Here is a 14,133-nt window from a genome sequence, read left to right as displayed (position 1 = left end):
CTTGTTTTCTTAAATTGACACAACACAACAGTGAATCAAGATGCCTTCCATGAGAACCACAACCAGGAAACGGGTAGGAAATGGCCAGCTGTTCCGTAGATTATTTGGTGTTGTACCACAGGTAGTCAGAATAAGCTGGATTAGTTTTCAGTTGTTTATAGTTCGGCTTATTTATAAGTATGACTTATGTAAGGTAAGAAATAAGAAACGTATATTTGGCCGGCGGACTAGCCTTACTTAAAGGTTACTCCCCGATAAGATTAATTACTTTTGGGTTGTAATAAATATCACTTGATGGTTGATAATTACTCTAGTTATGATGGTTCGTTTCCAAGACAATAACCTGTAAGTGTGTGTGTGTGTGTGATAAGTGTGGGGTCGTGAAGTATGAGTATTTATATACTGTAGTGTGAGTTGTGTGAGTTTAGATGGCGTGGCCTCCGAGACTCCTGACCCCGGTTTTTGGGGTGCCACAAGTAGTCTAGGGTTGAGCGAGATGTAGCGAAACGCACTCGTTCAGAAATTTGAAAACAAAAAAAAGGAAAGAAAAAAAATAGGAAAAAAAAGAAAAAAAGAAAAAAAAAGTAGTGTTATTTATAATTGATCACGAGTGGGCTCTTTAGTACTCGAGTTATTAAGTTATTAATACTCGAGTTATTAAGTTATTTAGGCTTTTATACTCTGAGATCCGCTAACCTAACGCTCGCTACATGGGTACTATTGTATAAGTCTTTTGTGGACCTCACTCATTACACGATCAAATAAGCATAGTTGTTTTGTCTTGTTATGAATAAAAGCGTGAATCCATGTTAAACTCCGATTTAAGAATTGAAGTGTTAAAAGTTATATTGAGTTTAGCTTTTATTCTATTTATAAACTTGTGATTGATTTGATAAGTAGTGAGTCATGATTGATAATCTAGTTGCGATAGTATATCTGTAAGCAGTTGCACACACGCACGTCTTTGGTTTGTAGAATGATTTGTGGGGTTTGGTTGATCTTTATGCGAATAACTGCATTTGCTAAGGTGTTGCTTGTTGATTAGTTTAGTTATTCTATGGGGATCATTACATTCATTTAGTTGCATTCATGCATTTTTATTTCTTGTTCTTTGAGTCTGTTTATGCTTGAGGACAAGCATCGATTCAAGTTTGGGGGTATGTTGAGTGGCATTTATGACACTTTATTACACTCTGTAAAGCTTTGAATTGGTGTATTTGTACTTAATTTATTGGTATTTTAATGTGTTTTCTAGTGTTTTTGCATTTTCAGGCATTCTCAGGTAATCAGGTGAATTAGCATTATTTTGGTGCTAATTTGGTGTCAGGAAGGTGTTGGAACAAAGCTAGTGGAAGACCAGCTCAAATCAAGAAGGAGAAAAGAAGAAGTCAAAGTTTTGATCAGTGAGCCAGCGCGCCCAAACATCAGAAACCCAGCGCGCCCGCACTGATCAAGCGCGCGCCCGCGCCGTGTCGGGATAGCAGAATCCTGATTCTACTTGGATTTTGAGAGAAAGACTTCTACTTTGCGTGGGGCAACTATATAAACAATTTAAAGCTCGTTTTTTAGAAGATATCAAGCCAGAGACGTACCAGAGCATAAGGAGAGCCATAAGAAGACCGTTTTAGCACAATTCAACGAAGACGAAGAAGATCTTGTTTTTACTTGTGAATTTTTGTTCAAAGTTTTAACTTGGATGCTAGTTTTCTTATTTGTGAACCTTACTCTTGTTTCGTACTTGGTTTTTTTATTTATTTAGTATAAAGACTACGTTTATTATACCATGCTTTCATCGGAATCCATGTTGATGATGAGTTCGATAATGGGCTAATCGTTATCGTGGGTTCTAGCGGATTTATTTATGGATTTCTTTAGTTAAATTGTTCGATACCTTAGTGTGTGGTGATTGTATGATAACCTAGTAATGGTTGTGCTTATTCGTCTTATGAGCATCGTAAATTTATAAGATAGTGTATTAATCTCTAATGAAGCAAAAATGAATTTAAGGGTATAGAACTTGTCATGCTAGCATAGGTTCATGTATTTGTTATGCATGATTCGTGGGTAATTTTAACCATCTCACTTGCCCTATGTAACCAAGATAGATAACTTGTGCTTAAACCGTTATGTTGTCAAATTTTATAGACATATAGGGTATCAATATAATTGGTGTATGTTCAGCTTCCATCTCTTTTGTGGATGTCTGGTAGTATGGTATTCGTGCAACGAAAGTTGGCGTTTATCAGTTTCATGTTGTCTAATTAGAGTCATCACTGTTACATGCTAAGGTTAAGAACGAAAAGGCTATTAAATGAAGTATTTAATGAAGTTAGAATCCCATATTTGTCATATATATTAATTCAATCATTCTTATTCCTTTAGTTATAATTGTTAGTTTAATTCTTAGTATAAACAATCTCAAATTGTTATTCATCTTAGCATTGAATAATAACCATACATTGTTGCTTAAGTGCATAAATTATAAAGTTAACCTAAACCAGTCTCTGTGGGAACAAATCTGATTTATATCTTATACTACTTGCGAACGCGTATACTTGCGTGTAATTTTAGCGCATGTTTAGCGACTAACAGGCCTAGTATACATCTTTTCGAAGTTATACTAGTGAGTTTAGTTTTGAGTTTGGGAAGTGTTGAAAAGATATTTTAAAAGAAAAGAAAGTGGAAATTTATTTATGGAATTTGGATATATTGTTTTTAGAATCGTAATTTAAAAAGATCTTGGTGTTGTTTGGGGTCGCAGATGCTATATTTCAACTGCTGGCAATTGTTTATTGATTAAACAGGTTTTATTTTATTGAGGTTTCAGTGTGAAGATCAAATCCTTACACCGGATTTGGGGGCGTTAGGGTACCAAAATTTGGTCCCAAATGATGTGGCATTAGTGACTTGGCAATTTGGGGATTTTTTTTGTGGAATTTATGTGAATGCAGGGGTCAACTATTATTAATTAATTTATAGCCAATCAGACCACAATACGTGGAATTTAGGATTCATTTTGGGACCTCTAGAATTATTCATTACCTAAATTAAGTGAATATTTAATTAAGAGTATCAAACTCTGTTTTAAATATTAGTTTTTCTACTCTACTTTTAAGAAAAAGTTGTGTTAATCTCCATGATGACCCGAACTTCACAAAGTACTTCTTAATATCCTTCACTTTCCATGCGTTTATGATATTTGTTCTGATAAATTCGTAATTGTATGCAAACTCACATCTCATGTAACAACCTTTTACCTCCCTATTCTTCTTTCACTGGTCCCCTTGTTTTACTGGTCCCCTATATATACCACTATGACATGTAAGTTTATATAAATTTAAGATTAGTTGAATAAGTATTATAAATATGTTTTTTTACATATATATATATATCATGTAATAATTTTGAATTGAATCACAATCCTAACTCCAAACGAAGACCAAAAATATGTACATCGATAATTTTTTAAATGTTAACCATAAAATAGATTTTTAAGAACATAAAATAAGAGAAAATATATCCTTATTATATTTTATATATAAGGGGGTCATTATTCAATTTTTCGATAGTTATGTTCATGTACTACTAATTTAATAAGGACCGTTAGATCTTTAAACAAATTGATCATAACCATCTAAAATAAAAAATATTATGATCAACAATAAGTAGGCATTCTAAATTGTATAGAATATTCAACCTTTTCAATTATTTAAACTAAAAATAAGTAGACATCCTAAGCTGAATAAATAATAATGTAAAATTCGTAATTATCCATTTCTTTAAATTTTGGATAGTATGTGTTGGAAACAATTTTTAAACCATCACTGAATTAAACATAACTTGGTGAGCTTTGTGTGGGCTATAAAATCGTCAAATTCTGATTTATAACACTTAAATAGAGCCGAATCAAATCAAACGAAACTCGGTAATTTTTTTTAATTTGTTTGGACTTAAATTTGATCATTTTTAACTATTTCAAATTAATAAAATTTTGTTACATAAAAAAATAAAACATTCATACATTATACGCCGAAATATTAAAACTTTTGTTGTTGGTTAGTTGGTATTATACTTGGGTTTACATAATACATGACAATTTAATAAATAATGTTAGATCTTTAAACAATTTGATCATAGCCGTTGGATATAAAATAAAAGAATATTATATAACCAATTATAAGTAGGTATTCTAAATTGAATTGAAAATCCTACATTTCCAATGATTTAAACCAAAAATAAGTAGGCATTCTAAATTAAATAGTATAATAATAATGCAAAATTCATGACTATTTTTTCTTCAATTTCTGGATAATATGTGTTGGACAATTTTTTTTAAGACATACTTGAATTAAACATTATTTTGTGAGCTTTGCGTGGGCTATAAAATCGCCAAAATCTGATTTATAGAACTCAAGCTATAACGGAAATAAAATCAAACAAAACTCGGTAATTTTTTTTATTTGTTTGAACTTTAATTTGATCTTTTTAACTATTTACAATTAATAAATATTTGTTAAATAAAAAAGGAAATATTTGTGCATTGCACAAACTGTTATGAATCAAACTTGAATCTTGATGATAAGCAAATCACATGGCATAATTATGTTAAGACAAATTATAGCCTTTAATGGCTAGCCATCCTAAGGGATAGCCGTTGAAGGAGGAGCTCATCAACTTATGAGATTTTTGTAACATTTTCTGTGAGATTTTTATTATAGATAGTAATGTTGTTATTCATTCAGAAGTCTTGTTGACTCAATGGATAATCTAGAATAGGCTGGCTAATTGTAAATAGTCGATATCATGTAATTCTGATTAAGTGAAGTGAGCTATCAACTACTAGATGAAGCTACAACATCAACGGCTAATCCAAGTGGTGTCAACGACTAATGAAACTCAAATAGCTGGTGATGGTGACTTGACATTGGTCAAATCCTGAGTCTGGAAAAGCACATGGGTTGATGGGAATCTCGGTAAAGAAAATGAAAGCCAAGACAAACTTTGCATGCGATCTTGGATTCTGAAGAAAGAAGAAACATTCTATTTCCATGCATGATAAATTGGAGGGATATTCAAAGCAATATATCAATATAAATTCTAGCCTCATTTGTCAAGTCTCACGGGAAAGAATGGAGAAGCAATCTCGTTGGACCTCGAACACTGTGTTATGTATTATCTACCAAACATTGTAACTTATTGATATATAAACCAAGTTGTAGCATATGTTTCACTTAATAAATAGGTTTTATATTTTTCAGAGAGCTAAAGAGAGAGATCCTCCTCCAAGTGAAACACTGTAAACTGTAGCTGTGAGATTACTTTATAATCGTAACAGATTATTTCTTCAATATAAATCTTAGGTGGCAAGTCAAAAAATAAACCATCTGAAAATTTTGAATACCAGTGTTCAGTTTCTATTTCCCAAATACAAATTAATGTGAAATTTTAATTTATATTCAACCCCTTATCTATAAATTAACCTAAGTTGATTGTTAGTGAATAACACACATGCCGAAATATTAAAAATTTGGAAGTTCGTCAGTCGATACCGTACTTGGGTTTATATAATACACGAAATTATTTTTGCATTTATGTTAATCACGCAGTGTTGTAAAAATCTCCAATTTTGACAATTAATCGGCAGATTAATCGTCAATCGGTGGGCCACCGATCAAATTTAGTGAAAACGGCCGAAAAACGGTTTTCGAGATATCGGGTCAGATTCCGGTAAAAACCGGATCAAAATCAAAAAATTGGGTAAAAAATAAGTAGATCTTTCAATCTTAATCATCAATCAACACAAAATAAATGCCATATATGTGTGTAGGGTGTGTGTTATGTAACCTTTGATTGAATGTAATGATGAGTTATCACGAGATATGTAAATAGAGTGATTGAACGTAATTATGATTCCAGAAGAATGGTTAACGGGATGCTTTTGAGCTTTGAATGGTTTAAAAATGGTGGTTCAGGATGGTTCACTGGACAACGATGGTAAAGCGGTGGAAGAAAAAAATAGGGCAGAGTAGATATACAAATAAGATGAGGAGGAGAGTTGAGTGGGTCAGTTCATTAATCATATAATTGTAATAATGGTATGAGCCGTATTTGTACAAGCCGGCGAACCATACTCATAAGCCCTTTTTTATATATTTAAATATTTGTAATATAAAATTTAATATATATATCCAACTTTTACTCCGATTAATTCTTGATTTACTGATTAATTTCTAATCGGTACCTCTACCGATTAGTACCGATTTCCGATTTTTACAACCATGTATTCACGCTTTTTTTTCCAAATCTAAATAAAAATGACTTGTTCGTCGATATAATGTCCTTAAAATAAGAAAAAATAATATACAATATTGATCCTTACTAAAATAAAATTATATTATTGATCGAGGAATTTAAAAGCAAGCTAAGTATAATTAGATGGATTTGGCGTTGCAATGGATTTTGGACTAAAATAAAATAATAAATACTATTGATTTGGCTAAAAGAATTATATTATTGAACTGGTAATTCATTGATTGGTATAAAAGCATCGGGTTAAATATATAATATATACTAATAATCTAGGCTAAAAAAATTATAGAACTGATCCACATTAAAAAGAATGAATATCAAAAATAAAATCCACCAGTTAAAACAAAATAACATGTATTATTCGTATGAGTTAAACAAAAGTATACTATTGATCCAGCTTTAAAAAAATTAAAATCAAACTAAATAAAATTAGTTGGATTTGGTCAGTATAATGAGTCTTAGAATAAAATAAAATTAAAATCAAATTAAATGTGATTCATATACTATTGACCCGGACTAAAACTTAACGTTTAAATTAAAATTAGATGTGATTTGTATACTATTGACCCGGGCTAAAACTTATCATTTAAATTAAAAATAATTATATTTCATAAGCACACATAGAAATAACAATAATAATATATATTTCAATTAGTAATATTATTTTTTTCCAATTTAAATACCTTTAAATAAAAATATCATATATATATAATTATTATCAAATCAGATCATAGAAAAATTTTTGGAAAAACAAATTCCGCATATTAAAAATTTCAATTCATTTTATTTTTGAAAAATCATAAAATATTAAAAAAAATATGTGCATCGCACGAGTTCTAAACTAATATAAAAAATTTATGAATTTAAGTTCGATTATTGGCTACCTAACCTAATATAATAATAGAAAATAACTTATAACATATCATAAAGCTTTATGCTCCTATACTGTTGTTGTCGTAATGGTGTTGGTATTTGGAGTTAATTAATTAAACCCATGGAAATAAACTATTCAGATTCTGATTAGTTTATGTATCTAGTTTTATATTTGGACTATTATTTGATTTAAGCCCAATTTCTTCTCTTATAAATATTCTCATGTAATTGTAAAATCATAACACAACACAATTGTGAGAGATTAATACAAAATACTGCGACTTTTGGAGTAGGTACTTCTGAACCACGTAAATCTTCATTGCGTGTGATTGTCATTTATTTTATTATTCTATTTATTCAGTGTGGGTTTTGTTTTCCTTGTTGTATACTCTTTTGGGTTTCGAGCACATAAACGCAACGGAAACAATAATTAAAAATATAAAAAAATATATATAATTTTTGAAACCCGCCGTAGGATCCATGCGAAAAACATATATTTAATTCGTAGATCAAATTGTTTACCTTAAGAAGTTTTACCAATTGGTTGACTAATGGAGATCCAAAGCTTGTTCAATCACCACGCATCTCGCTCTCGCGATCTACGCTCTATCGGTATCCACACGAATGCTTGAACTCAAGGATTGGATGTGCATAAGCACAAACTCGTTTCTTCTTGCTTTCTCCATCTTCTCTCTTGGTGGCTAGGGTTTTAGTAAAAGTCTTGCACACAAAATCAGCCACACAAGAGATATTATATAGAGAGTATAATAAGAATTATAACTCTTAACTAATTAGGAGTTATTATTAATTCGAAATTCCTATTTGTATAATAATTAAGTCATACTTAAAATCGTAAACAATGAGCGGCATCTAGTAATACATCATTGCTACCTAAGTAATAATAATTGAATCGGTGATCGATTAAACCTTTCGTGAATAATGTACAATGTAATATAATCCCTTTAACCAAATATTATAGATTAAACTAGAGGCATGTAATGTGTCATCCTCATCATAGTTTAATCCAAGTTTACTTGATCAATGAGTAAACTATCATATCAAATTAACATTTGAGCGTGGCCACGCATTTCATAGTCTAGCTCACACAAGAGGCCAATAATATCACTCCTAAAATAGGAGGGTTAAATCTCATCTAGATCATTCATATTTCTCATACGATTCATAATATACCCAATGTCCACTTTTATCATTATCCAGTCAAGGATAACTTTTAATGGAAATAATGTATATTAATTCTCGTATAGAAATATAATGACTTCAGGTCTAAGGACCATTACATCATTATCACTGTGAGAATTACTTATGACACAACAAACATGTAGAATCTCACACTGGGTCTATCCAGCACCATGTACATATACATATGCCTGTGTTTTTGACTTTAGTATCATCATACCTATGATCAATGAGATGTGATCATCAGTCAACAAACACACCAGTCTTAATGCATTATTATTGTCCCTTAATAATAATACTCGACTAGGGACCTTTAGGAATATTGATACTATTCTCAAAATCTCATTTCTAAGTCACGTACTTAGAGATATAGAATTGCATATCATATTCCAAGGATATTTATTAATCTAACATTTATATCGCAGTAAATTAAGAATTAATAAATTATAAAGGGAATAATCGATAGAACATAAACATTAATAATCCTAATGTCTTAAACTTAAACATCATAGTGTTGTCTCTAGGGCATAAACACTAACAATCTTCCACTTGCTTTAGAGCCAATCACCCATGTATCTAATACTCATGGAACTAGTATGACCATTGTGCTTCTGCTGTGACAAAGCCTTAGTCAGTGGGTATGCAACACTATCATTATTATGCACTTTACATTTATATCTCCTGAATCATTAATCTCATTAATAAGGTGATATTGCCTAAGGACATGCCGAAACAGTCTCCATGGCTCTTTAAAAAAAATCAATATATTCGGCTTCCATAGAATCATCAATGTTCTTGCTGTGAACTATTCAAGCTAACATCAATTATATTTAAAAAAACATAAAACAAACATAAACTCGTAATCATCCTTGTCTGTCCAAAAATTAGGTTCATAAACTAGTATCAGTGTAACCCTTTACAACCAGTTCCATGTCTTCTCCATACACCAAAAATAAATCTTTAGTCCTCTTTAAGTACTTAAGAATATTCTTGAAAACTATCTAGTGACCCTCACCTGGATTAGACTGGTATCTGATCATCATGCTCAAAGCATACGAAACATCAGGATAAATACATATCATTGTACACATTATAGATCCAATTGCTGACGCATCTGGAACTTTCTCAAATGGCCCTTATCATCTAATGATTTAGGGGGAAATTATCTTTTGAGACATCAAAGCATATCCTTTATTTATCTCTTGCATCATAAAATGATGTAATACTTTATCAATGTATGTACTCCGACTAGGTCGATTAATCTTTTCAATCTATCTCTATAGATCTTGATCCCTAATATATAGGTAGCATCGCCTAAGTATTTCACCGAGAAACTATTTCTCAACCAAGTCTTAACAGCCTGTAGAGAAGGTATGACATTCCTTATTTGTTATATGTCATCTACATATAATACTAGGAATGTCACATGGCTCCCACTAATCTTCTTGTAAACACACGGTTCATCTTCATTTTAAATAAAACCAAACTCTTTGACCATTTCATCAAAATGAATATTCATTCTCCTTGACACTTGCTTCAATCTATAAAGAGATAGAAGCAACTTATAAACTATCTTAGCAAACTTTGGATCGACAAAACCCTCAAGTTGTATAACAACTAGTGAGCAACTATTTGACATCCATTTGCCAAATCTCATAGTCAAAGTAAGCAACTATTGCTAACAAAATCCTGATAGACTTGACCATAGCAACTAGTGAAAAAGTCCCATCATAGTCTATACCATGAATTTGTTGAAACCTTTTGCCACCAGTCGCACCTTATAGGTCTGTACTTTACCATCCATGTCAGGTTTCTTCTTGAAAACCCACTTGCACCCTATAGGTTTTACCCCTTCGAGTGGATCAACTAAAGTCAATACTTTATTTTGATACATAGATTCCATCTCAGATTTCATGGCCTCTAGCCATCTCTCGGAGTCTAAACTATTCATAGCATCTTGGTAGGTGAGAGGCTTATCATTATCCGTAAGCATCACATCACCATCTTGAGTAAAAAGAGATCCATAATTTCTCCCGAAATCATGGTGAATCCTACTAGATCTACGAATAACATGTGTTTCCTAAACAGGATTACTTTCAACATTTTGATGTACATCCTGATTTTATTCCAACTCTGGTTCAATGTTGTCATGTGGTTCTCGATCTTCATCGAGATGTATTATCCTCCCACTGATTTTCTTAGAAAGTAGTTCTCTCTCAAAAAATACAACGGCCCAAGCAACAAACACTTTGTTCTCGAAAGGATTATAAAACTATACCCTAGTCTCACTTGGATATCCCACAAAATAGCATATATCTAATTTTGGTCCAAGCTTGTCAGAGGCTAAACGTTTTATGAACGCGTCACGTCCCTAAATTTTCATAAATGACATGTTATGACATTCATCACTCTATATCTCATATGGAGTATTTTGAACCGCTTTAGTCAGAACTTGGTTAAGTGTATATGCAGCCAATTCTAGAGCATAACCCTAAAAACTGAATGGAAGATCCTGATAAATGGATTTTATATCCACTTGGAACGCTTTATTACAAGCTTAAATTGGTGTTTTGGACTCAAGTTGTTGGTATTTTCATGTGTTTTCGTTTTATTACATTTCAGGTATCAGTTAAATAAAGAAAGGAGCTTTTAAAGAAAATATGATGAAAATTGATCAGATTTGGAAGCCAAGGCCATTTTCAAGTTGTAGAGAATCTCGTTATCTTCGCGTGGGTAGTTGAATCGCCTATTTCTGACGAGTAGAACTCAAGTTATGGCCAAAATAAGATTCATCAGAATTTTCCAGAAGCCGCCCACGCGGCCGCGTCAGAAGTGCACGCGACCGCGTGCTGACACGTGGCCACGTCAGACCCGCATGCGACCGCATGCTGATGCGCATCTGATTTCGCTGATTTCCCTGGAAAAAGCCTTTTTTGAGTGGAATTTGATAATTTTAAGGGTACAGATCCACTAGGGGCTTATATATACTTAAAAAAAGGGTTTTCATCATTCGGGAAGATTGGGAAATCAAGAAGAAGACCTAGAAGCACACAACAACTCTGAAAAAGAAGATCTTATTTTCTACTTGTGATTTCTTGAAAATAGTTGTAACTTTGGATGCTCGTTTTCATTCTTGTTGAACCTAGACCTTTTTTATTCGTACTTTGATTATTATTCAGTTTATTAAGTCCTTGTTTTATACCATGCTTTCATTGGAAACCATGATGACGATGAGTCCAATTATGGGCTAATCGTTATCATGGGATTCTAGCGGATTTACTTATAGATTTCAATAATTAATTTGTTTCGATATCTTGGTGTGTGGTGATTTTATGATATCCTAATATTGGCTGTACTTATTCGTCTTATGTGCATAGCTAACATATAAGATAGCGTGTTAATCTCTTCTGAAATGACAGTGAATTTAGAGATTTAGAACTTGCCATGCTAGCATAGGTTCATGTATTTGTTATGCATAATTCGTAGGTAATTTTAACCATCTTACTTGCCCTATGTAATCACGATAGATAACTTGTGCTTAAACCTTTATGTTGTTAAATTCTATAGACATATAGGGTCTCAACATAATTGGTGTCTATTCAGCTTCTATCTCTTTTGTGGATGTCTGGTAGTAGGGTATTCGTGCAACAAAAGTTGGCGTTTACTAGTTTCGTCTTATCTGATTAGTATCATCACCATTGCATGCTAAGGTTGAGAACAATAAGGCTATTGAATGAAGTATTTAATAAAGTTAGAATCCCATATTTGTCTCATATAAGTAATTCAACCTCAATTCTCCTAGTTAATGATATTTAGTATAATCTCTTAGTTTAATCAAAACCAAATTTGTTATTTGTCTTAGCATTGAGTGATAACCATACATTGTTGCATATGTGCATAAATTGAACTTAACCTAAACCAGTCTCTGTGGGAACGAATCTGATTTATATCTTATACTACTTGCGAACGTGTATACTTGCGTGAATTTTAGCGCGTATTTTCGCTCTAACAAGTTTTTGGCGCCACTGTCGGGGACTCGATGTTAATTTTTAGTTTATGTGCTTGTCATCAGTGGTCGTTAAAGTTCATTGACTTGGATTATTTTACTTTCACGGTTTATTTGTTTGTGTTTCAGGTACTCATTACAATGGGAGATCCAGTAGCACGAACGAAAACCTTGATGGATTTTTCTCAACCCAAGATCAATGACATTCAATCTAGCATTGTCAGGCCAGCTATCACAACTAATACCTTTGAGATCAAGCCTGGCATAATTCAATGGGTGCAGAATTCAATCCAGTTTGGGGGTTCTTCAACGGAAGATCCCAATATGCACATTAGGGATTTCATTGAGATCTGCGACACCTTCAAGTTCAACGGTGTTTCTGAAGATGCTGTGAAGCTGAGACTGTTCCCATTCTCTCTGAGGGACAAGGCTAAGAGCTGGTTACACTCTCTACCAGCTGGTTCAATTACTACTTGGGAAGATCTTGCCCAGAAGTTTCTTACTAAATTTTTCCCTATGGCGAAGACAGCTACACTCAGGAATGCTATTACTCAATTTGCGCAACAAACGGGAGACTCGCTATGTTAAGTTTGGGAGCGCTACAAGGAGATGCTTAGGAAGTGTCCTCATCATGGAATGCCTGATTGGATGATCATCAATTGTTTTTATAATGGGTTGGGAGTACAGTCCAGACCCATGCTCGATGCAGCATCAGGCGGAGCATTATGGGCAAAGAGCTATGAGGAAGCTTATGATCATCCAATCAGGCACTATTGGTTAGTTTTTCCTGTTGCACTGCAATCACAAAGACCACTATTGGTTAGTTTTAAGGAACCAGACTTGTTTGGATCCTTTGGCCTTTTTAAGTTTGTTAGCATTTGCAGCGGATTTAGTTTCAGAGTTTATGCTAACATGTCGTTTATCAGATTTTATATCAGACTTTGCATAAGACTTTACACTAGAAGGAATTACACTAACTTTCTTTAAAGAAGGTTTTATTTGATAATAATTATAGTACAAACTATGATATTCCTTACAAGTATAAATGGAATGCCATAAACTACCACAATGAAAATAAGGATTTTGTGGTTTAAACCTAATAGACTGACTCTTAACTCCTGATCTAGGAGGTAAAGAGTTTATATCTTTATTTTTCCTGCAAAAAGAAGCAAGATGGTTAGAGTTTCCACAGTTATAACATTTCTTTTGACGAGCATTAGGAACAGGCATATAATTATTGCTTTTATTCACACCTTCCTTTCCTTTCCTATTTTTCCTAGCTTCTTTTACCTTGTTCACATTTCTAATCTCTTTCAGCTTATGCTTAAGCTGCTTCTTTGTCATTAAACCTATGTTTACTGAAGCTGGTTTGTCCTGTTTTAATTTGTCAGAAGTTGACTTTTCTTTGACTTCTGTTCTAGAATATTTCATCTTTTCAGAATCAGACATTACAGTTTTTGCTACAAACTTAACATGATTAACTTTAGGCTTTTCAGCTCTCTTGGTAAAGTTTGGTTTAGATGACATATTTTCCTTTTCTACTTTATCATCTTCATAACCTAAGCCCTCTTTCCAGTTTCCACTACTTAGTATATTCTGAGTTGTTTTGCCAGAGTTAGTCCAAGTTTTGATGATTTCTCTTTCCTTTTCTAATTCAGATTTAAGAGATTTATTCAGTTTTAGCACTTCATCTCTAACATAAAAAGCATCATCTCTTTCTTTCTGAGTTTGATGGAACATAACTAACT

The 14,133-nt window shown here is 32.6% G+C and overlaps 1 non-coding gene across 1 annotated transcript; it reads right to left on the bottom strand.

The window, feature by feature from the left end:
- Positions 1-12,916: 12,916 nt before the first annotated feature.
- Positions 12,917-13,023, bottom strand: LOC141710135 (small nucleolar RNA R71). Its single transcript, XR_012570670.1, has one exon. It is a non-coding gene; the product is annotated as a small nucleolar RNA R71 (small nucleolar RNA).
- Between the last annotated feature and the right edge of the window lie 1,110 nt (positions 13,024-14,133).

The sequence above is a fragment of the Apium graveolens genome, chromosome 2, assembly GCF_009905375.1.
Source record: "Apium graveolens cultivar Ventura chromosome 2, ASM990537v1, whole genome shotgun sequence".
NCBI lineage: Eukaryota > Viridiplantae > Streptophyta > Magnoliopsida > Apiales > Apiaceae > Apium > Apium graveolens.
This window is presented reverse-complemented; position numbering and strand designations above follow the sequence as displayed.